We start from the raw sequence: 22,441 nt of genomic DNA, 5'->3' as shown, positions 1-22,441 counted from the left end.
GTGAGGGCATGTAATGCATTGCATGGTTATTGGGGGGTGGGGTGGTAGGAGAGGGGCAAATTAAATGTTTTTAAAATTTTTGGTGACCTATTTCTTTAAATACTGAAATTAAATGGAAGGGCTCAAAGCCCTAAAAATGGTGTCAGCACCTGTGTAAAGGCAGCTGACGCCATTGCCGGGGACGGACAGGCTGCCCACTCCAAGTGATTGGCCGTGAGGGGAGGGAGGGAGCCGGACCGCCCCCGCCATTTAAATGATCCACCTTATGGAAGATTGTGGCAGCTCCACAATATGCAGCTGGTGCGTTTGGGCCGCCGATTTAGAGATTCAGTATGATGGATGTGGAGAAATTGTGGGTGTGTCCAAATCAAAGGAGCATTAATATAAGTAATAACAGATCAAATAAAGAATTTAGGAGGGATTTCTGTACACGGAGGATGATGAGAATGTGGAACTCACTGCTCCATGGAGTGTTTGAAGCAGATTGCACTGAGACATTTAAGGAAAGGTTTTCTGCAAGCATGAAGGAGAATGGATCAGTGTGATATGGGGACAGAATTGGTAGAAGTAATTAGAGCGGGAGGAGGCTTGTGTGGCATATAAACACCTGCATAGATTAGTTTTGGCAAATTGTCTGTTAGTATGCAGTTGATTCCATGTAATTTCCACCCATACAAACGTATGAACCATGGCAGACAGAAAAAGCCCTTCTCGTCCATCCAGCCTGTCCCACACAATTGTAATACTTTGCATATCACAATATAGACACTCTCCACCCCACCAAAAATCATGTGATCTCCTGGGAGAAGCTAAAAAACTGATAAAAACTAAATATTAAGCATAATTGAAAACGATCTTATTCAGTAGAGCCGACTTTAACTCTCCCCACTCAGTGTAAAGGAGATCATAGCAGCCTGAAACTGGGATCATGTCATTTACCACCTCGATTAGACTGGTACTCTGACTGCCACAACCTTGGGTAGGGTTATGAGATGTGTGGCCAGAGTATCTGCCTGCTTCAAGTGGAACACCACTTATAATATGCAAATCAGAGGTCTATGACAATCATAGGATCCTGACTGCAATTTCGAGGTACAAATCGGTGATCTTGTGTCGAGCACAATTCGTATGTTTGTAACATGCCGCCAGTGGACTAACCAGCAGTGCTTAGGGTGCAACTGGAGGGCACGCACAAATTGGCCTAGGAAATGTTAGTTATTTTTGGTAGGCCCAGGAGGAGTAGGGTTCTAATTGCCCCCTGGAATCATCTCCCCCTTCCACTCAGGGCCCAACTGTCAGCTGATTTATTGTGGGAGCCAGCCAATTTTCTGCTCTTTTCATAATCAGTGAGTTGCAGTTGGTGTGTCCAAGCACCAGCAACTCGCCAGTAGCCTGTAAGTGAGGACCAGGCCTCAAAATGACCTGCATCTCATGCCAGAGGAACAAGTGGGCTTCCCATCCTCCATTTGTAGTTAAAATTAGACAGCCTCTCGCGTATCCATTGTCTCTCGAGATAAGGAGGCTCAAGAGAGAGAGAGTTCTTAAATCATTCTGGGGCCGAACCCCATTAAAAAAAACTCTCAGCCCCAATTGTTCAGATTTCAGAGAAACCAGTCCTGAATTTCCTTGGACTTTCTGCCACTGCACACAATAACTTAATTGGAAATGCCATTTATGCACATAAACTGGGTGCCCACTGCACTTCCGATTAAGTTATGATGGCATAGCAGCAGAAAGTTCAAGGAAATCCAGGACCCAAGTTGGTGGCTGAAAGCATGTTCAAAAAATATTTTGAACGATAGTCAAAATTAGTCACTCTTCTCCTGTGTGCTAGCTTATTTGTATTTTTTCGTTACTTGCTGCTTCTTCATTAGGAGCTTTCCTATCTGTTTGCTCATTTTAAGGCAATGCATATCATTCAGTTAACTGTGATTTGCTGATTGTTTTTTAATGAAAATTTTACCTGGGCCAATTGGGTGAAACTGTGATGAATGCATTGAATGTGTGACACCTTGAGGCGTACTAGACACTTATGTGCACACTATAGGCAACCAGCAGTCACAAAAGATTTAATTATGTGGCGTGGAAGTGATTAACTGTTTTGTAACTTCTAGAGTTGGAAATTAAAAATTAAGTAGCTAATTTCCAAATGCAACAGAGGAAATAAAGTTTGCTTTGAATTCACATTTAATTGGTGTGTTTAGTTTAAATAACAGTACGGTCCTATTGCACTGGACACACTATGAATTATTTTGCCAGGCTTCGCTCGCTGCATGGAGCCTCCATGGGCACAGTATCAGAAATGGGGAGACAACATTATATCATTATTATAGGAGTTAAAGAAAGTTCCATAGGGATCAGCACAGGGACCACTGTTGTTCACTATTTACATAAACAATTTGGACTGACAATTCAGAGCACAATTTCAAAATTCGTGGACAGCACTAAATTGGGAGGTATAGTTAATACCGAGGAAGACTGCGACAAAATATAAGACATTAACAAACTTGCAGAATGGAGAATATATGTGTCAAGTGGTGTATTTCAGTAGGTCGAATAAGGAGAGCACATACTCCTTGGGAATTAGAAATTAGGATCTATATGGGGTAGAGCAGCAAAGGGACCTAGGGATAAAGATTCATTATTATCATTAATGATAATTCATTAAAAATAGTAATGCAAATTAACAAGACTGAAAAAATAGTGGGAGGGCTCTGGTGGAAAAGATAGTATTAATAATAGTTCAGAAACAACAAAAGGAAAGAGGAAAATAAAGACTGGCATTTATATCGTGCTTTTCAGGGCCTCAGGATGTCTGAAAGCATTTTTTTTCCCAAAATATACTTTATTCATAAAAATCTGTAAAAATTACATTTCCAAACAGCACCAAAAAATACAAACATTGCAAGGGAGATCAGTTTCCTTCAATACAATCATGAGTTGCTTCACAACCCTTCCATTTCATATTTGTCATGCCAATTACAGTTTTACATTTACAGCAAATGAAAATATTCATGATACAGTTCGAGGGGTTTCCCATGGATCCAGCCCCTCAGTTCAGCTTGGTGGGGGGACCTTACACTGTGGTCTTTCCCCATTGAGCCTTTGCTGCGGCTGCCCCAAGCTATAGTGCGTCCCTCAGCACGTAGTCCTGGACCTTGGAATGTGCCAGTCTGCAACATTCGGTGGTGGACAACTCTTTGCGCTGGAAGACCAGCAAGTTTCGGGCAGACCAAAGGGCGTCTTTCACCGAATTGATAGTCCTCCAGCAGCAGTTGATGTTTGTCTCGGTGTGCATCCCTGGGAACAGCCCGTAGAGCACAGACTCCTGTGTTACAGAGCTGCTTGGGATGAACCTCGACAAAAACCACTGCATCTCTTTCCACACCTGCTTTGCAAAGACACATTCCAGGAGGAGGTGGGCGACCGTCTCTTCCCCACCACAGCCACCGCGGGGGCATTGTGCGGAGGGGGCGAGACTTCGGGCGTGCATGAAGGATCTGACAGGGAGGGCCCTTCTCACCACCAGCCAAGCTACATCTTGGTGCTTGTTTGAAAGTTCTGGTGATGAGGCATTCCGCCAAATGACTTTGATGGTCTGCTCGGGGAACCATCCAACAGGATCCACCGTCTCCTTTTCCAGTAGGGCCTTGAGGACATTCCGTGCAGACCACTACCTGATGGACCGGTGGTCAAAGTGTTTTCCCGCAGAAACTGCTCCACGAAGGACAGGTGGTACGGCACGGTCCAACTGCATGGAGCGTTCTGCGGCAATGTGACCAGGCCCATCCTTCACAACACCGGGGACAGGATGTCCGAAAGCATTTTACAGAAATGTAGTACTTTTGAAGTGGAGTCACTGTTGTAAGCAGTAGCCAATTTGCACACAGCAAGTTCCCACAAACAGCAATGTGATAATGACCAGATAATCTGTTTTTGTGATGTTGATTGAGGAATAAATATTGGCCAGGATACTGGGGATAACGCCCCTGGTCTTCAAAATAGTGTCATGGGATCTTTTACTACATCCACCTTCATGGGCAGATGGACCCTTAGATTAGCGTCTCATCTGAAAAATGGCACCTCCCACACTGCAGCATTTCCTCAGTACAGCACTGGAATTTCAGCTGTGATTTTTCAGATCCCATTGGGGTGGGGGAAAAATACTAGTGCCGGCCGGTGTGCCGCTTTCCCAATGCCTTTCCCGGTGCCGGTTAGCGTCATCAGGGTATGGTGGGGGGATGGCAGCCCCGAGACCCCAACTAATCAATTAACAATACCAATTAAGATGGTTTGAGAACTCATGAAGAGCTTGTTAAGGGGTATGTTCTGATTTTGACTGGGCGCATGGGCTGCACACAGTGTCTGGGGCCAACCAGGTGAATGGAGGTGGACACACAACGGCATAGAGAGGGACTCAGCCTTTGGCAAACAGGTGCTATCAGCTCAGTGTAAGTTGCTGGGAGAGTTGTCAACACGTGCTCAGGCTGCCAAACACAAATGGGGGCCTGCTGAGCACAGGAAGGCAGCAGCAGGCAATGGGGGCATGGTTGTCAGATTTTGGGTGCAGCGACGATGAGGGGCAACACCCTCCGCAGGAAGGGCAGAGCCCCAAGCATCAAGAGGGCAGAGGAGAGGGACAAGGGGCAAGAAGGACACAGAGGACATACCCTCAGCATAGGATCTGCCAGTAAAGACGGAGCTCCCTAGAGATGACCAAGAACCGGTGCCCCAGGAACGGCATGGCCTAGGCACCTTTGCTAACACTTCCATTGAAAGCTCAGCCTGAAGTATGTAAACTTACCGCCAATGAAGGATGTACATCTGCCCAGAAGTTTCACCGTCACTGTTCACAGACCTTTGCTCACCTTCACCACTTCATACCTCTTTTCTTGTCCTGCCATTAATAAAAGAATGCTCACACATCTGGCCTCATGTGTCAATATTTACATGATGCTCATAAAGACAAACAGTGCACAGTTACAGGTACACCGTTGACCTACTCAATGCTCTGCCTAATACGATGGCCTCCGCTCTTGGCCACTTCTACACGGTGCTCACCTTGTGGCCTTGGAGGAGGCAGAGACAGCCTGCTCACTTGTCTTCGCCTGTGGCTAAGATGCACATGGCGGTCTTCCTCATCATGGAGCTGCAGCGGGGGCATGCACCTCCAGAGGCTGCTGCATCAACATTACTGCTGGGGCAACCTCCATAATGGTTGCACTGATGCTTCCTATGTCAGAGAGGCCAAGGTGGCTGAAGATGATGGCACCCTGTGAGGGGTGGCACACTCATCCTTCTCAGTACCAGCCTCATGCCTTGGCTGTCACTCTGGATGGCTGGAGGGGAGCACCAGCTGGTTCACAACTGGCATCTCCTCCAATTGTCCCCGGGCCATCAGCATCACCGACTGGACAATGCTACATAGTGTGGTATGCGTTCTGTGAACGCCAGTGCGCAGTTTCTCCAAGTTCTGCAGCATATGGTTCTCCTTGAGGTTGGCCACTCACTGGATGGAGGAACTCATGCACTCAAAAGTCTGAGCCATGGTGGTGCACATAAGCTGGATGGACTCCTCCATTCTCAGCCCAGGATCCTGCGCTGCCTCAGGGAACTCTGAAATGTGGGAGCACATCTTTTGCTGCTGGTCAATGTAGAGCCTTCTCTCCTGTGACTCCTGAGGCCTTGCACTTGAACCAGCTGAACAAAGCTGTGTCTGTTCCTCTACACTCCGAGGGGACTTCCTACAGCTGCCTCTGCCTGTACCCCTGGCACCTCTTCCTGCTCACTAGTGCCATGCTCATCAACCAGTGCCACTCTATCGAACCATGCGCGAGGACCCACCAAGGTGACTGAATCTGAGCTCGTGAAGGGTATGTTTATAAGGTGTGACAGTGCTCCTTCTGAGCTCTGCTACGGCTCCACTTGGCTGGTGATGGTAAGGGAGTTGGTTTCATTGCCTCGACTTCGGCACCTATGGGAGACGCAAGAAGAGATCATGAGAACTAGCCTTGGAGAGCAGAAGTGCTGAGGCTTCCCACTGCAACTCAGTCTTCGGTATGCTGTCAGATGGGGTGTAATGCAATGGACACCCTTAATGAACGCATTGCACTCTTTAATCACCATCTCCACTGCTGCCCAGTTCGCCTTGCCAGTGCCAGCTGCTCCTATTCATTAGAACCTGCATGTTTCAGTGCTGGCAGGTCCTTAGCAGCCTTGTTGAGGTGTCATTAAGTGTCCTGAGCAAACACTCTTCCCATGTTCAGGAGCAGCATGCGTCCTGAGGCTCCTCAGCTGGTGTGCCTACTGGAGGGTGTCCTGAGAGTTTGGCTTTGCACTCACCTTGCCAGAGCAGCTCAGGTCATTGAAACGCTTCCTACACGGGATGCCATTTCTACACACCATGCTCCGTCTGCTGACTGTCAACTACTTCCATCCAGGCCTGCTTGGTCTGGGTGGGTGGCCTCCTCCCGTCACCCTCCGGGAAGAGGATCTCCCTCATGGCATCCAGGAGAACCTCAAGGTCTGCATCCACGAATCAAGGTGTTGCCCTGCCCCGGATTCCAGGCCTCTAGCTCTCTTGAGACATTTTTCAAGCTGAAGGTAAAGCAATGAAACAGCAGCCACAGTAGTCAGTTTAAATTGAGTCTGCACTTGAACAGTCCCACCCCTGCAGCCACTAAATTTGCCACCGAACCCATTTCCAGGCCAATTAAGGGGGAGCCCCAGTGAAAATCAGGGCCGGTGATTGCCAAGGATGGGTTCGGGACCCGGAAACAGTCCTGACCTCCGTTTCCCGTCCCTGGAAGGAAAATCCTCCCCCAAGTGTCTGGAGTGGGACTTGAACCCACTACCTTCTGACTTCTGAAGAGAGAGTAACAGTCAGAAATTGTGCTTTCAGCGATACACATCATGGGGAAACTAAAAGATGTAAAGTGAATTAACCAGAAGAGATAAATAAGAAACATGCAAATAAAACATTAGAGCTGAAGGATAGGTTAGGATGTCATAGAGTCATACAGCACTGAAACAGGCCCTTTGGCCCACCGAGTCTGTGCCGACCATTTTATACTAATTCTACATTAATCCCATATTCCCTACCACATCCCCACCTTCCCTCAATTCTCCTACCACTTACCTACACTAGGGGCAATTTAGAATGGCCAATTTACCTATCAACCTGCAAGTCTTTGGCTGTGGGAGGAAACCAGAGCACCTGGTGGAAAACCACGCGGTCACAGGGAAAAATTGCAAACTCTGTACAGGCAGTACCCAGAACCAAACCCGGGTTGCTGGAGCAGTGAGGCTGTGGTGCTAACCACTGCGCCACTGTACAGCATATAACAAACAAACTGAATGAATTGCAAGCACAAGTTCGACTTGGAAGAATAAGACGTGGCTGCAGGATGGTCAGGACTGGTAAATAAATGTACCAGGATTATTAACGTCTACAGGAAAGATAGAAAAATGATGAAGTGGGAAGAGTAGCTTTAGTGATCAAGGATGAAATCACTTTAATGATAAGAGACAAGATAAGACAAGAGGTAAGCAAGACATCAATTGGGATACAAGCAAAATACTGCGGATGCTGGAAATCAATTGGGATAAGCAGACTGGCACATGTCAAAAAGGTAATAAATCTCTTGAGTGCATCTAGGATACTTTTCCATAACAGTGGGGGGAGTTTTATGCTCTCCCCCATAGCAGGTTTGGAAGCAGGGAGACATTGGGCGGCACAGTGGCGCAGTGGTTAGCACCGCAGCCACACAGCTCCAGCGACCCGGGTTCAATTCTGGGTACTGCCTGTGTGGAGTTTGCAAGTTCTCCCTGTGACTGCGTGGGTTTTCGTCGGGTGCTCCGGTTTCTTCATACAGCCAAAGACTTACAAGTTGATAGGTAATTTGGCCATTATAAATTGCCCCTAGTGGTGGTAGGAGAATATAGGGAAGGTGGGGATGTGGTAGGAATATGGGATTAGTATAAATGGGTGGTTGATGGTCGGCACAGATTCGGTTGGCCGAAGGGCCTGTTTCAGTGCTGTATCTCTAAATAAAATAAAAAATAAATATAATCGAGTGGAATGGGGGATGGGAGGGGGAATCCTGTCACCTTCCTGCCTCTGCTGAAATTATATCTGGGGTGGAAAGGCCTGTGAACAGCCTTCCCATCCCACTGCCAATTGTGGCCCTTAAATGGGCAAATAATGCCCAATTAAGAGCCTCATCCCACCTGTCACCACATGGGAAGCATGGCAAGAAAAACTGTGTGAGCGGCTCCTGGGTGGGTGGGGGCAGGAGGGGGTTCCCTCGTTAAAAGGCACTAGTGGCGACGCTCAGTGAAAGAGCTGCCGGCAGCTCTCAGAGAGCAGGACTTCCGTCGCCGGGGTCCTTGATCCAGTGAAAGGCCTGCCGCTGTCCAGTTAGGTGCCGAATTGGCACTTGATTCGGCTGGCCTCACAGAAGGAGCAACATAAGGTTCTCAGTGGCTCTTTTGCCAGCTGTCTAGACACCCATCGCCCGGACAAAATTCCCGCGAATATGTCCTAGAGCCAACCAGGGGCAAGCCATATTAGACTTAGTAATGAAGATTGAGACAGATTTAGTTACCTGCCTAATGAGACATGTATCTAATAGCAATCATATTGTGATCGAGTTCAACAAAGTATTTCAAAGGGAAAAATGTAAAACAGCGACTAAGATTCTAGATTTATGCAAAGCTGGCATCAATAGGATGAGACAGAGACTGTCCATAGTAAACTGGGCAAGCCAGTAAAATGACAGAAGATCATTGGGAGGTGATCAAAAAAGTATTTAATGTGATACAAAATCAGTTTATACCCCTAAGGAGCAAGAGTACTACTTGCCAAAAAAAATGCTTTGGACAACTAAAGAGGTAAGAGACAACATAAAACTAAAAGAAAAAGCCTACAAAAATGCAAACAGTTGCAAGATTCTGGAAAATGGGAAAGATACAAAGAACAGCAAAGGATTGCAAAATATATTGTAACAGCTACAGAAAGAGACTATGAAAAGAAACTTGCAAGGGATATCAAATTCAACACAAAATGTTTTTACAATTATATTTTTAAGAGGGTGGTCAGGAGCAATGTGAGCCCCTTGAAATCTGATAAGAATATAAGAAATAGGAGTGCTGATAGGCCATTTGGCCCCTCGAGCCTGTTACACCATTCAATATGACCATGGCTGATCTTCTACCTCAATTTTACTTTCTAGCCCGTTTTCCGTATCCCTTGATTCCCTGAGAGATCAAAAATCTGTCAAAATCAGCCTTGAATATACTCATCCTGGAGCATTCACAAACCTCTTGGGTAGAGAATTCCAAAGATTTCACAATCCTCTGAGTGAAGAAATTTGTCCTCATCTCATTCCTAAATGTGATCGACACCTTATCCTGAAGCAGTTCTAGATTCCCCAGCCGGGGAAACAACCTCTCAATGTTTACGCTGTCAAGCCCCTTCAGAATCTTTTATGTTCAATGAGATACCTCACATTCTTCTAAACTTCAGAGTATAGGCCCAATTTACTCAACCTCTCATCATAAGACAACCCTTTCATCCCAGGAACCAATCTAGTAAACATTCGCTGTAACGCCTCCAAGGTAAGTATATCCTTCCTTAGATATGGAGACCAAAACTGTGCACAGTACTCCAGATGTGGTCTCACTAAAGCCCTATACAATTATAGCAAGACTTCCTTTTTCTTGTATTCCAACCCCCTTGCATTAAAGGCCAACATGCCATTTGCCTTCTAACTTGCTTGCTGTACCTGCATGCTAACTCACGGTGCTCCTTGTATGAGTACACACAAGTTTCTTTGAAAATCAATATTTAAAAATCTCACACTTAAAAAAAATTCTGTTTTTTTATTCTGACTACCAAAGTGAATAACCTCACACTTTCCACATTATACTTGTCAACTTGTTGCCCATTCACTTAAATCTGTCTATAACTCTTTGCAGCTTCTTTGTGCCCTCCTCACAGCTTACATTCCCACCTAACTTTGTATCATCAGCAAACTTAGATACATTACTCTCAGTCTCTTCGTCTAAGTCATTAATATAGATTGTAAATAGCTGAAGCCTCAGTGCCATATAGGTCAACCATATCCAAATATGTAGTAAAAGCAAAATACTGCGGATGCTGGAAATCTGAAATAAAAACAAGAAATGCTGGAAATACTCAGCAGGTCTGGCAGCATCTGTGGAAAGAGAAGCAGAGTTAACGTTTCGGGTCAGTGACCCTTCTTCGGAACAAATATGTAGTGGTTGATTGGCATCCTTCCATCTGCGGGAGATGATGGGAATGCAGTATAAGAACTTTGGTGCAGTCAGATGAGATCATCTGCTGCATTTCTTTTGATGGCTGAACAAGCCAATTCTGGAAAGGCAAAGTCTGCCACACGTGCCACACATGAAGTTGTCCCTTGCTGGTGGTGCGGGATGACGTCTGCTGACGCCTTGTTTGCAGGGCTGGCGTCTGCTTTGGAGCTTCTCAAACCACATGTTGTCGTGGTGGCGAATTCCTGCCCACAGCTGGTGTCACCATTTGCATCGATCGTCAGTTAGAGATTCCCACTTGTTGTGATTGATGTTGAGGACATTCATGTCTCTTTTGACAGCATCCTTGAATCAGAGCTTTGGGTGCCCTGCTGGTCTCTTGGCACAGGCTACCTCCCCATATAGCATGTTGTTGGGAATGCAGCAATCTTCCATCCTGTGCACATGCCCAAGCCAGTGAATCCTTTTTTGCTTGATTAGCGCTAGCATGCTTGGCATGTTTGTCCTAGAAAGGACTGTTTTATCTTTATCTTTCCATGTGACGCCAAAGATGTGTCATTGACACCGGAGATGGAAATTATTGAGCCTTTTATCTTGGTAGGTATAAGTTGCCAGGTTTCACTGCCATAAAGCAGTGTGCTGAGGATACAGGCCTTGTAAATAAGCATCTTGGTCCTGCAAGCCAGTTTGTTGTTTCCATGCCTGCTTTGTTAGTTGGCTAAAGTTGGTGGCTGCCTTGCCATGTGTGTGCTGAGCTCTTCATCAATAGGCAGGTTGTCTGTCTCTGTAGATCGAAGGTAGCAGAATCTGCTGACTGCTTCCAGTGGTGCATTGTTGAGTCTGATCACAGGTGGAGACACAACACCCTGTCCCATAACTATAGTTTTCTTGACACTGATGGTGAGGGAGAACATGACACAGGCATGTGGTAGACAATCCATGAACCTTTGGAGTTGGTCTTCTGTCTGAGCAACTAGTGCAGCATCACCAGCAAACAGAAGTTCTCTGATCTGTTCATACCGCACTTCTGTCTCGGCTTTCAGTCTTGATAGGTTGAGGAGTTTTCCATCTGATTGTGTGTGGAGGTGCACTCCTTCCATTTCAGCAGGGAAAGCATTGATCAGGAGGACAGAGAAGAAGATACAAAATAGAATACGGGCGAAGACGCAGCCCAGTTTCACCCCATTTTTTGATCTCAAAACTGTCAGAGGTGGAGCCATCAAACTGAATGGTGTAGTGCATGTTATCAGGAAAGAACTGGACGAGACTCCGAAGCTTGAGAGGACAGCTGATTTTCTCTAGTATCCAGTAGAGGCCCATCCTGTTCACGGTGTCAAATGCATTTGTGAGATCCACAAAAGCAAGGTAGAGTGATGTCTGCTGTTCTCTGCATTCTCTTGAAGCTGAAGTAGGGAGAAAATCATGTCTACTGTGGATCTGCCTGCTCTGAAGCCACACTATACCTCTAGGTATATTCTGTTGTCTAGTCAATGGAACCTTGGTAGAATGATTCTGGAAAAGGCCTTCCCAGTGTCACTGAGGAGGAAGGTGCCCCGGTAGTTGTTGCAATTCCCTCGATCGCCTTTGTTCTTGTATAACATGATGATGTTTGTGGCACACATATCCTGTGGGACAGAGCCTTCTCTCCAGAGGAGGTCGTGGAGGTATGGCAGCAGGTGGGGCTTTCCAAACTTGAGTAGCTCAGCTAGTATTCCATCCTATCCAGGTGCTTCCCTTGGTGCCAGGGAGTCAATGGCCTTTTCAAGCTCAAGTAATGAGAGTTCTGCATCAAGCTCATACCTGGCAGGTAGCTGCAGAAGTTCATCAAGCACAGATGGTGGAAGCAAATTCAGTAATAACTTTCACAAGGGAATTGAATAAATACTTGGAAAGGAGAAAATTGCAGGGCTATTAGGAAAGAGCAGGGGAGTGGCACTAATAGGATACCACTTTCAAAGAGCCGGCAAAGCTATGATGGGCCGAATGGCCTCCTTCAGTGATGTAAGATTCTATGAACACTGGTAGGTAAGGATGGAAAAACATGAATTTATTTATCATCCTCAGGGGGTCCCAAAGGAGTTTTTCTTTTTGAAGTGCAGTCACTTCTATGTCAACATAATATTAGAAACAACAGTTTGTATATATTGTACATATATAATGGTTCTCATATATTATCTATAAAATACAGTTAATAGATGATATATTAGACTTTAAAAAGCCCCTTCCCTGACATGAAATCTAGCATTAACGATTGTTATGAAAACCCTATGTGCCAAATGGGAAATATTAATTTAATCGATTGGAACTTTGCCTGAAATCTTTACTGGAAATTGTTACAAATAACTTTTTAAAAAGAAAATCTAGCAGCCAAGATGGCCATGGCAATTTGCATATGAATCATCAACAGGGTAGACAGGAGACAAACATGATTGACTCAACCTAGCCAGAACAATGAGGTGCTTTCTGATTCAATTTCCTGAGATAGCCTTATCGATGTGGTCGTCAAGAGCCATCAACACCCATTGATATTGAAAGAGCCAACCCCCTCCAAGTGTGACTGAACAGCTTAAGGTGTGGTGCCTTGAATCTCAGAGAATTTTCCAGAAGGGCCTCATTAACCCAACAAAGAGGTTTGGGAATGTCATGTGACTCCAGTGCCGCTTTGGAGGGGTTAAGCTTTGTCAGACAGAAAGCAGGAGTAACTGTAAACCATCAAGGGAGTAGCACTCTCCCTTTCTACAGTAAAGATCCAGAGAAGCCTCAGCTGCAGTTGGTAAAGCCAAGTCTACAGACCACCACAACCAACAACTAGGATGCAAGGGTCAAAACCCCCTCTTCTGCCTTCTGGAGCCTGAGAAACAAGCTCGAACTGTGCACATAGCCCAGCAAGGGCTTCAGGACTACAATTTCAACTAAAGACTCAGGGACTGATGAACTGTATTTAAATTTATATAATTTCAGACCCTACTCCAACCACCCAACTCTGTTTCCCTCTGTAATCTATTTGTGTGTTTGTGTGTCTCTCTCGTGTGAATGTGAGTGTGGATGCGTATCATATTTTAGTAATATTAACTGGTTTAGAGTGTTAAGGATAATAAACTTACACCTTTCTTGTTTAAAGCCAAGAAAACCTGTCTGATTGGTTCTTTGGCAATTATATTAGAGGAACAGGAGCAAGTGCTCACTGAGGTGGTAAGTTCAATCACTGTGTTAAAAAAAGAAAAACTCTGTTGCGGTCAAACCAGAGAAGGGGCAAAAGGGGAGCCTGAGACCCCTTCCTCACCTGGTCGTAACATAATCGTTAATATGGCTGTTGCCATAAGTTTTTATCCCCATTTTCTCCTCTTTTTACAATAGGAGAGATTTTCCTGGGTCTCGGGATCATTAAGCAAATATCGGAAATTGGGTGAGTCAGAGCGCTCGATTGTATTGCAACTCACCTTATTTTTCTTCAATTTTGAAAGGGAGATAGGGCAGGTTTCTTAAATGTCAGAAACTCTGACCTGGCATATTTCCTGATACTCTTTGGACCCCAGCAATTTAGTGCACCTGGGCCATGAAAATCCTCCCAATGGTGTAAACACCCCTTATTTCTCTGCAAATTTTCCCGGTGCATTTTTATTGAACTGACTGTAGCAGTCACATCAACTGTCCTCAGTGCAGGCAGCAGCACCAAAAAGCACAGCACTGGAATCCTTTACAGTGTCTGCAAATGTGGACCACAGCAATCTGGCTCACCCTTTACGGAATCAATGGGATGCTCTGTTTTCCCTTCTTGAAATATGGTGGCAATTGTCAAAGATCAGGACTGAGGTCAGCGAAAAGAAACTCTCGAGGGAGTCTGAGAGGAGCAGTTTTTCAGCAGCATTATTAAAATAGACAAGAGTGAAAGTGAGCTGTAGTTTAAATGGTGCAAGTAAATAGTGTGACGCTAGACAAGGAAATGCCATTCATTAGAAACAGGAAGAGGTGCTGTGGAATAGCAATGAGAAGATCAAAAAGATAACTTTCAGACTGGAAAATAACAGTAATAGAAGCAGACAGATCTAGGACACGCCAAAACAGAAACACTGTTTATGCAATTTGGTGGTGAATCTGTTTTTAAAGGGGCACCACTTCGCGGCATAAGAGTTTTACAATGGTTTTTCTTTTACCAACTGAAGGACACATTCGTGAAAATTACATTATTGGGTCAATTGCATGTATGAAACTGAGGTGGTTGTATGTAGGTTACATTAAGTATAGAGATGACTGTATATGGGTTACAGTATGTACAGAGGCGGCTGTATATAGGTTACAGTATGTATGGAGGTGTTTTAATATAGGACACAGTTAACCCATTCAAAACCCACTGAAATGCAAAGAGTTAAAATCAAGCCCAGTATGTACAGAGATATCTGTATATTGGACACAGCATGTAAGGACATGACTGAATATGGGTTATGGTATGCATGGAAGGGGATATATAGAAGACACAGTATATACAGAAGTGAATGTATATGGATTACAGTATGTACAGAGGTGGCTGTATTTGGGTTTTAGTATTTACGGAGGTGGCTGCATGTGGGTTACAGAATGTGCAGGGGGCTATATATGTGTTACAGTATTACGAAGGTGGTTGTATATGGGTTACAGTACATGCAAAGGGGCTGGATATGGGTTATCGTGTGTATGGTGGTGGCTGTATATAGCTTACAGTGTGTACAGAATTGGCTGTACATGGGTTACAGTATGTACGGAGGTGGCTGTATATCAGTTGCACTATGTACAGAGGGGCTATATATGGGTTATAGTATGTGTGGTGGCAGCTGCATATAGCTTACAGTATGTACAGAGATAGCTGTATATGGGTTATAGTATGTACGGAGGTGGCTGTATAAAGTTTACAGTATGTATGGAGGTGGCTGTGTATTGGACAGAGTTAACCCATCTACTTGCACAGAATTAAAATCGAGCCTAATATATACAGCGGTAACTGTATATTGACAGACCATGTAAGGATGTAACTGAATATGAATTATGTTATGCATGGAAGGGGCTATACTCTGTACAGTATATATAGAGGTGACTGTATATGGGTTACAGAATGTACTGAGGTGCCTGTATATGGGTTACAGTATGTATGGATGTGGCTGTATATCAGTTGCAATATGTATGGTGGCGGCTGTACATAGCTTACAGTATGTATAGAGGTAGCTGTTGTCATGCTAGACCCCCACTTCCCAAGAATGAGGCACATTATTTTTGTCATGAACATTGATTTTAAACTGTTGCTGGAGCATGGAAGTGACTTGTTAAACAGATCAGCCGTGGCTGGAAAAGATATTTGCATATTAACTGACAGTGCTTGGGAGGACAAAGGACCATTCCCTGACACATTCAACCCAATGGACCCTGATCACCAGGTACTGTGTGTAAGAGGAGCATTCCAGAGACTGCTAAAGTGATACAATCCAGGGCTGGTTAGACCAGCTGGTCACATGACTAACTGGCTGTTCCAGGGTTTTTTGAACTAGCCACAGAGAGTTTGAACTCAGAAAGACTGTTTGCTCAAGGACTGAGAAGATTTCTCCTGTCTGCTCCCATCTCTTTCTCACAAGCCTCTGAATCCACTGAAGGCACATGAACCCCAGGAGAGAAAAGTCTCCAACAGTGAACAAGGTTTAAGAAGAATTCTGGACCCCCACGAAAAGCCAGATCTACCTACAATCAAGCACTCTACAGTGAGCTCGAAGAACCGTAACAAAAACTCTTCAGATATTGCCTCAAACTTTTCCACTTTATTTTTTCTTCTGCTCTTTTCTGTCTCTATTTGCATGTGTGTATCGTTTATGCATGCTAGCTTGGATGCGTTGTGTATCCGTAGGCATCAACCGAATTAGAGTTTAAGTTAAATAAATTTCAACCTTCTTTAAACCTAAGAAGACCTGTTTTTGCTGGTTTCTTTGCCTTATAATTGGAAAGCAGTGAACAAGGATTCACCAAGGGGGAGCTAAAAACATGGTGTGTTTAAAATTAAACCCTGTTACAGTAAGACCAGGTGAAGGCTGAAAGGGAACCCTAGACCTCTTTCTCACCTGGTTGTAACACTGTATATAGATTACAGTATGTACAGAGGTGGCTATATATCGGTTATAGTCTGCATGAAAGAGGTTATATTGTGTACAGCAAGGGTTATGATTTGTTTTTAGGATTGTTCACTCTTTACTCATTCTCCCTTCTGCAACCCCTTACTCATACATTTGCCTGTCCACTCACTCTTGTTCTATTGCTCGCCTTGTGTCTCTTCCCCTAAGGTATGCCTAAATGGGAATGTTAATCAAGACTGAGATTAGAATATTATTTTCTCCATTTATTTGTGCTGCAGAAAACATTGAACTGCAGGTATTTCAATCTGTATCAGCATCACTGCAGCATGATAACAAAGTGATCAACTATCAAATGAGTGTCTGAACAGACATCTCTTCTCAGCATAAAAGCAAAATACTGCGGATGCTGGAAATCTGAAATAAAAACAAGAAATGCTGGAAATACTCAGCAGGTCTGGCAGCACCTGTGGAGAGAGAAGCAGAGTTAACGTTTCGGGTCAGTGGCCCTTCTTCAGAACTGGCAAATATTAGAAATGTAAAAGGTTATAAGCAAGTAAAGTGGGTGTGGGGCAAGAGATAACAAAGGAAAAGGTGGAGATAGGACAAGGTCACAGAATAGCTGACCAGACGGTTGTGGAGCAAAGGCAAACAATATGTTAATGGTGTGTTGAAAGACAAAGCATTAGTACAGATAGGGTGTTAATGGACTGAAATTGAACAGCCACAAGTACAAACATGAAAAAAAACAGTGGGTAAGCAAATTAAACAAACAAAGATGAAATAAAATAAAATAAGCACAAAAAAATTTTTTTAAAGGAAAAAGAAAAAAATAACTAAAAATAAAAGTAAAATGGGGGGCCCGTCATGCTCTGAAATTATTGAACTTAATGTTCAGTCCGGCAGGCTATAGTATGCCTAATCGGTAAATGAGATGTTGTTCCTCGAGCTTGCGTTGATGTTCACTGGAACACTGCAGCAATCCCAGGACAGAGATGTGAGCATGAGAGCAGGGGGGAGTGTTGAAATGGCAAGGAACTGGAAGCTCGGGTCCTGCTTGCGGACTGAGTGGAGATGTTCTGCAAAGCGGTCACCCAGTCTGCGTTTGGTCTCCCCAATGTAGAGGAGACCACATTGTGAGCAGCGAATACAGTATACTACATTGAAAGAAGAAGAAGTAAATCGCTGCTTCACCTGACAGGAGTGTTTGGGGCCTGGGATAATGAGGAGAGAGAAGGTAAATGGGCAGGTATTACACCTCCTGCGATTGCAGGGGAAGGTGCCATGGGAAGGGGGCGAGGTGGTGGGGGTAATGGAGGAGTGGACCAGGGTGTCACGGAGGGAACGATCCCTTCGGAATGCTGACAGGAGAAGGGAGAGGAAGATGCGTTTGGTAGTGGCATCACACTGGAGGTGGCGGAAATGGCGGAGGATGATCCTTTGGATATGGAGGCTGATGGGGTGGAAAGTGAGGACAAGGGGAACCCTGTCGCGGTTCTGGGAGGGAGGGGAAGGGGTGAGGTTAGAGGTGCGGGAAGTAGGCCGGTCAGGATTGAGGGCCCTGTCAACCACAGTGGGGGGGAATCCTCAGTTGAGGAAAAAGGGAGACATATCAGAAACGCTGTCATGAAAGGTAGCATCATCAGAGCATATGCGTCAGAGATGGAGAAACTGGGAGAATGGAATGGAGTCCTTACAGGAGGCAGGGTTTGAAGAAGTGTAGTCGAGGTAGCTGTGGGAGTTGGTGGGCTTATAATGGATGTTAGTCGACAGATGGAGATAGGGAAGTCGAGGAAGGGAAGGGAAGTGTCAGAGATGGACTATGTAAAGGTGGGAGAAGGGTGGAAATTAGAAGCAAAGTTGATAAAGTTTTCCAGTTCGGGGCGGGAGCAGGAAACGGCACCGATACAGTCATCAATGTACCGGAGAAAGAGTTGGGGGAGGGGGCCTTAGTAGGACTGGAACAAGGAATGTTCGATATATCCCACAAAAATACAAGCCAAACTAGGACCCATGTGGGTACCCATAACAACACCTTTTACTTGAAGGAGGTAAGTGGAGTTGAAGGAGAAGTTGTTCAATGTGAGAATGTTCAATGTTCAGGAGGGTGGTGGTGGATGGGGACTGGTTGGGCCTCTGTTCAATGAAGAAGCAGACAGCCCTCAAACCGTCTTGGTGGGGGATGGAGGTGTAGAGAGATTGGATGTCCACAGTGAAGAGGAGGCGGTTGGGGCCAGGAAACTGGAAATTGTCAAAATGACGTGGGGCATCAGAAGAGTCACAGATGTAGGTGGGAAGAGACTGGACCTGCGGAGAAAAGATAGAGTCAAGATAGGAAGAAATAAGTTCAGTGGGGCAGGAGCAGGCTGACACAATGGGTCTGCCGGGACAGTCCTGTTTCTGGATTTTGGGAAGGAGGTAGAAGCTGGCTGTCCGGGATTGTGGAACTATTAGGTTGAAAGCTGTAGAGGGAAGATCTCCAGAGGAGATGAGGTCAGTGACAGTCCTGTGGACAGTAGCTTGATGTTCGGTGGTGGGGTCATGGTCCAGAAGGAGGTAGGAAGAAGTGTCCGAGAGTTGGTGGAGCCTCTGCAAGGTAGAGGTCGGTACGCCATACAACAACAGCACCACCCTTGTCTGCAGGTTTGATGACCATGTCGGAGTTAGACCTGAGAGAACGGAGTGCCTCAAGTTCAGAGGGGGACAGGTTAGAGTGAGTGAGGGGGGCAGAGAAATTGAGATGACCAATGTCTAGCCGACAGTTTTCACTTTGGTAATGGAACCAGACTTTGGCTTAATGGTAGCATTTCCACATCTGAATCAGAAGGTACAAGGTTTGAATCCTGCTCCAGTCAATCACGGTCTGAACTCTGGAACAACATCTGGTGGGATACTGCATCCGGTAGGTGTGAATGACCTTCACCTCTGCATTGTATGGGTTGTGAAAGCCCATAAAATGTTCCTGCTTTATTGGACTAACTACCCAATTACCTGGTATAAAGATAGTTAGAACCATGGAAGGAGCATTCACACCTGTAAGATTGTTAATCAAGCTACAAATCTTTCCACTATTTCACAATGTTCTCCCAGAGGAAAGTGCAAAGTTATGAAAATAACAACTCTGGTATGACTATGTAGATAATATATATGAACTCAAGAATCAAAACACTAAGTTTCTAAACCCTGAAATGTTACTACTGTGGATGAAAAACTGTCAGCCATCAGGCTCTTGTGTGCATTCCTATGCTGTTGCTTAAGCATGCCACAGATTCCTGCTGCCATCTGCAATGGGCCAGACTGCTACTTATTCGCCAAACCTTATCTTGGCAGACATGTGCATCAGACTTAAGTAATCTCCATTCTGTGCACATCATCAGCCAGAATCCCTGTAAAGTTAGAAAATAGGGTTATATTTTTATGTGTCTTTATATTGTATGGGCCCTGCTACAGCATCTCTTTCACAAACATGTGTTTTGCTTTTCTTCAAACTACAGAGTTAATTGTTACCTGTGTCCTCAAGTTCTTTAATTCACTTTTGAAGCAAAGTAGCCTCTTTTTCTGTTTCTCTCAGACTCATAAGAGGCAGAACAAATCTCACTGAAAATCCTTTGGTTATTAAAATCCAACAGAAGCAAGTAATTTTCATCAGGTGAGAAATGTGATAATTTAAAGATAGATAGAAAGATAGATATCGAGAGGTCGGAGAGAGAGAGACAGAGAGAAGGATAGACAGATGAACCAAATCTCTCAGTCAGTTAGAAAAAATGTTGAAGGGCAGGTTTTCAGCAGAGTATCAGGAAATATTCAGGATGTTCAGCCTACCATCACTGTCCTATCCTGACCATGGTTTCCCTCACCCTCCTCCTCACTCTGAGCTCCACCCAACGTAAGGCCTAGCTCCCCAGAGGAGTTTCCTCCTGTTCATCCCAATTATCGCTGCTTCCAGAGGCAGACATGTAGAAGGCAGCAGTACGGCCCAGAAAGTGGCAGTAAAGGCCTTTTCTCCCCTAGAGGGAGTGGGCCTTTAGCTGGCCCAAACACTTAGTCATTGAAGGCTTTGGTTTTGGCTGAGGCCTATAGTGGATAGTGGACCCAATATTCTGGGTGCGTCTGACCCTTTAAACCCGACTTGGAAAGTGGATAAAGATAGTTCCAGAGGGACAGGCAAAAGTCCATTCTGCCAGATCTCAGCCCTGAAGAGAAGAATCATGTTTAACTCTGTTTGTTGTAATAGGTTGAGAGAGGTTACACCACCACCTCAGGAGTAAAATAACTAACATTGTTGTAATGTAATTCATTGGTAGTGAACCACTTAAGGATGTCCTGTGAATGTGGAAGGAACTATGTGAATGAAAATTGTTTTTTTTTTAGAGATAATAACAATATACTGGAGAGAAACTAAGAATAGCAGGCATTGTTGTTACCAGTACAGTTATAGCATGATCCTTTAATTTCAACATAGTGGTGGCATTACAGTTTTACTGACTAAAGAATTTTATAGATATAGATAAATATTTGTTTGTGTAGAGCATAACTACACCATATTAGATGGGTTCTGGGGAAAAAGCAAACAGTGGGATTAGTTTTGACTTACTCGAGCTTTCTTTGTTGTAAACTACTAATGTAAATTAATGTTTGTATCATAAAAGGAAAGAGAGGTTATGGTAGCATCATGGTGTACTATAAAGGGTCAATTCAGTGCTCCTAACAGGAAGCCATACTTGAAGGTAGTTTGGTCGGAGAAAGGACTACACCACATTACCATTTCCAGTCCTTCGCGCTCTTTAAGTGTGGCTTAAAACTGGGATTGTGGGAGAACAGAGTTTACCCCATAAATCATTGTTTCCATCTTAATTTTCTTTATTTCCCAGCTGTGTTGCTTATTTCTTCATATAGCATATAATAGAAGAAACTGTTAGGAGAGATTGTCTTTCATTTGTCCTTTAAAATAAACATTTGGTAGTTTTTGTCAGGAGCTGGCAGCTCATGACTCAATATAAAGGCAGCTTCAAGCAGTTTGGCTTAAACGGTGGGTCCTGATGCTTATCCTGTATCTCTAGTACTAAAGTGCAATAAGGTGCATCAAGTTAGAGATGTAATAACTGCAGAAAAAAATGACTCTGGGACTGCCCTTCAATTGGTTAATTCATAAGACAAATCAAAGAAAATAGTGTTTCGTTTTCCCATGATTGTGCAGTTACCGGAATGAAATGCACAAGTACAAAACATAATCAAAAGAGTTAGTGGATTGTGGCTTTTACCTCAAGGATGTTGGAAGTCAAAAGTAAGGAAATTATGCTTCAGTAAAGGAACTTGGTCTGACCCCATCTGGAGCTTTAGTCACTGAACCTCAGTGGCCTTGGAGGGGGTGCAGCTCAGATTAACCAGAATGATACCAGGCCTTAATGGATTAAACTATAAGTAAAGTTGCATAAATTTGGGATGTATTCCATTGAGTTTAGAAGGCTGAGGGGTGATCTAATTGAGGTACTTAAAATGACTAATGGATTTGATATGGTGGATACGCAGAAACTATTTCCTCCAGTGCAGGCATCCAGAACAGGAGGGCATAATCTTAAAATTAGAGTTAGCCCATTTAGGAGTGAATTCAGGAAGCACTTCTTCACATAAAGGGTAGTGCAAGTATGGAACTCATTCCTCCAAAAGCCTGTGGATGCCGGATGGAATTTTGTGCTGGCAGCGGGGGTGTCAACATTGGGGGAAACTGGCGCCAAGATCCCTGCATCACCTCTTGTGTGGAAGGCCCGCTGAATTTAGTGCCAGTCACTTAACTGGACAGTGGCGGGCCTTACATAGGATCTAGGACCCCGTCGCCATAGTCCTGCCCTTGGAGAGCTGTCGGCCAATTAGAAGCCAGCAGTGTAGCACCACCACGGAGGCGATGGCTGTTGCTGTAGCTGCAGCGACTGAACACCGAGGAGTGGCACTGGAACCAGGCTCAAGGTAGGTCAGGACAGGAGGTGTCTCGCAGTGTGGAGGTCACGCGGCGGGGGTGGGGAGAAGGATCGGCAGCAAGGGCAGGGAGGTGGACCTCAGTG

General features: G+C 44.8%; 1 protein-coding gene across 1 annotated transcript in view; it reads left to right on the top strand.

Annotated features, from left to right (window-relative positions):
* nedd9 (neural precursor cell expressed, developmentally down-regulated 9) overlaps positions 1-22,441 on the top strand; it is a 233,848-nt gene that overhangs the window by 129,400 nt on the left and 82,007 nt on the right. The window lies entirely within an intron of this gene.

The sequence above is a fragment of the Heterodontus francisci genome, chromosome 2 (assembly GCF_036365525.1).
Source record: "Heterodontus francisci isolate sHetFra1 chromosome 2, sHetFra1.hap1, whole genome shotgun sequence".
Classification (NCBI taxonomy): domain Eukaryota; kingdom Metazoa; phylum Chordata; class Chondrichthyes; order Heterodontiformes; family Heterodontidae; genus Heterodontus; species Heterodontus francisci.
This window is presented reverse-complemented; position numbering and strand designations above follow the sequence as displayed.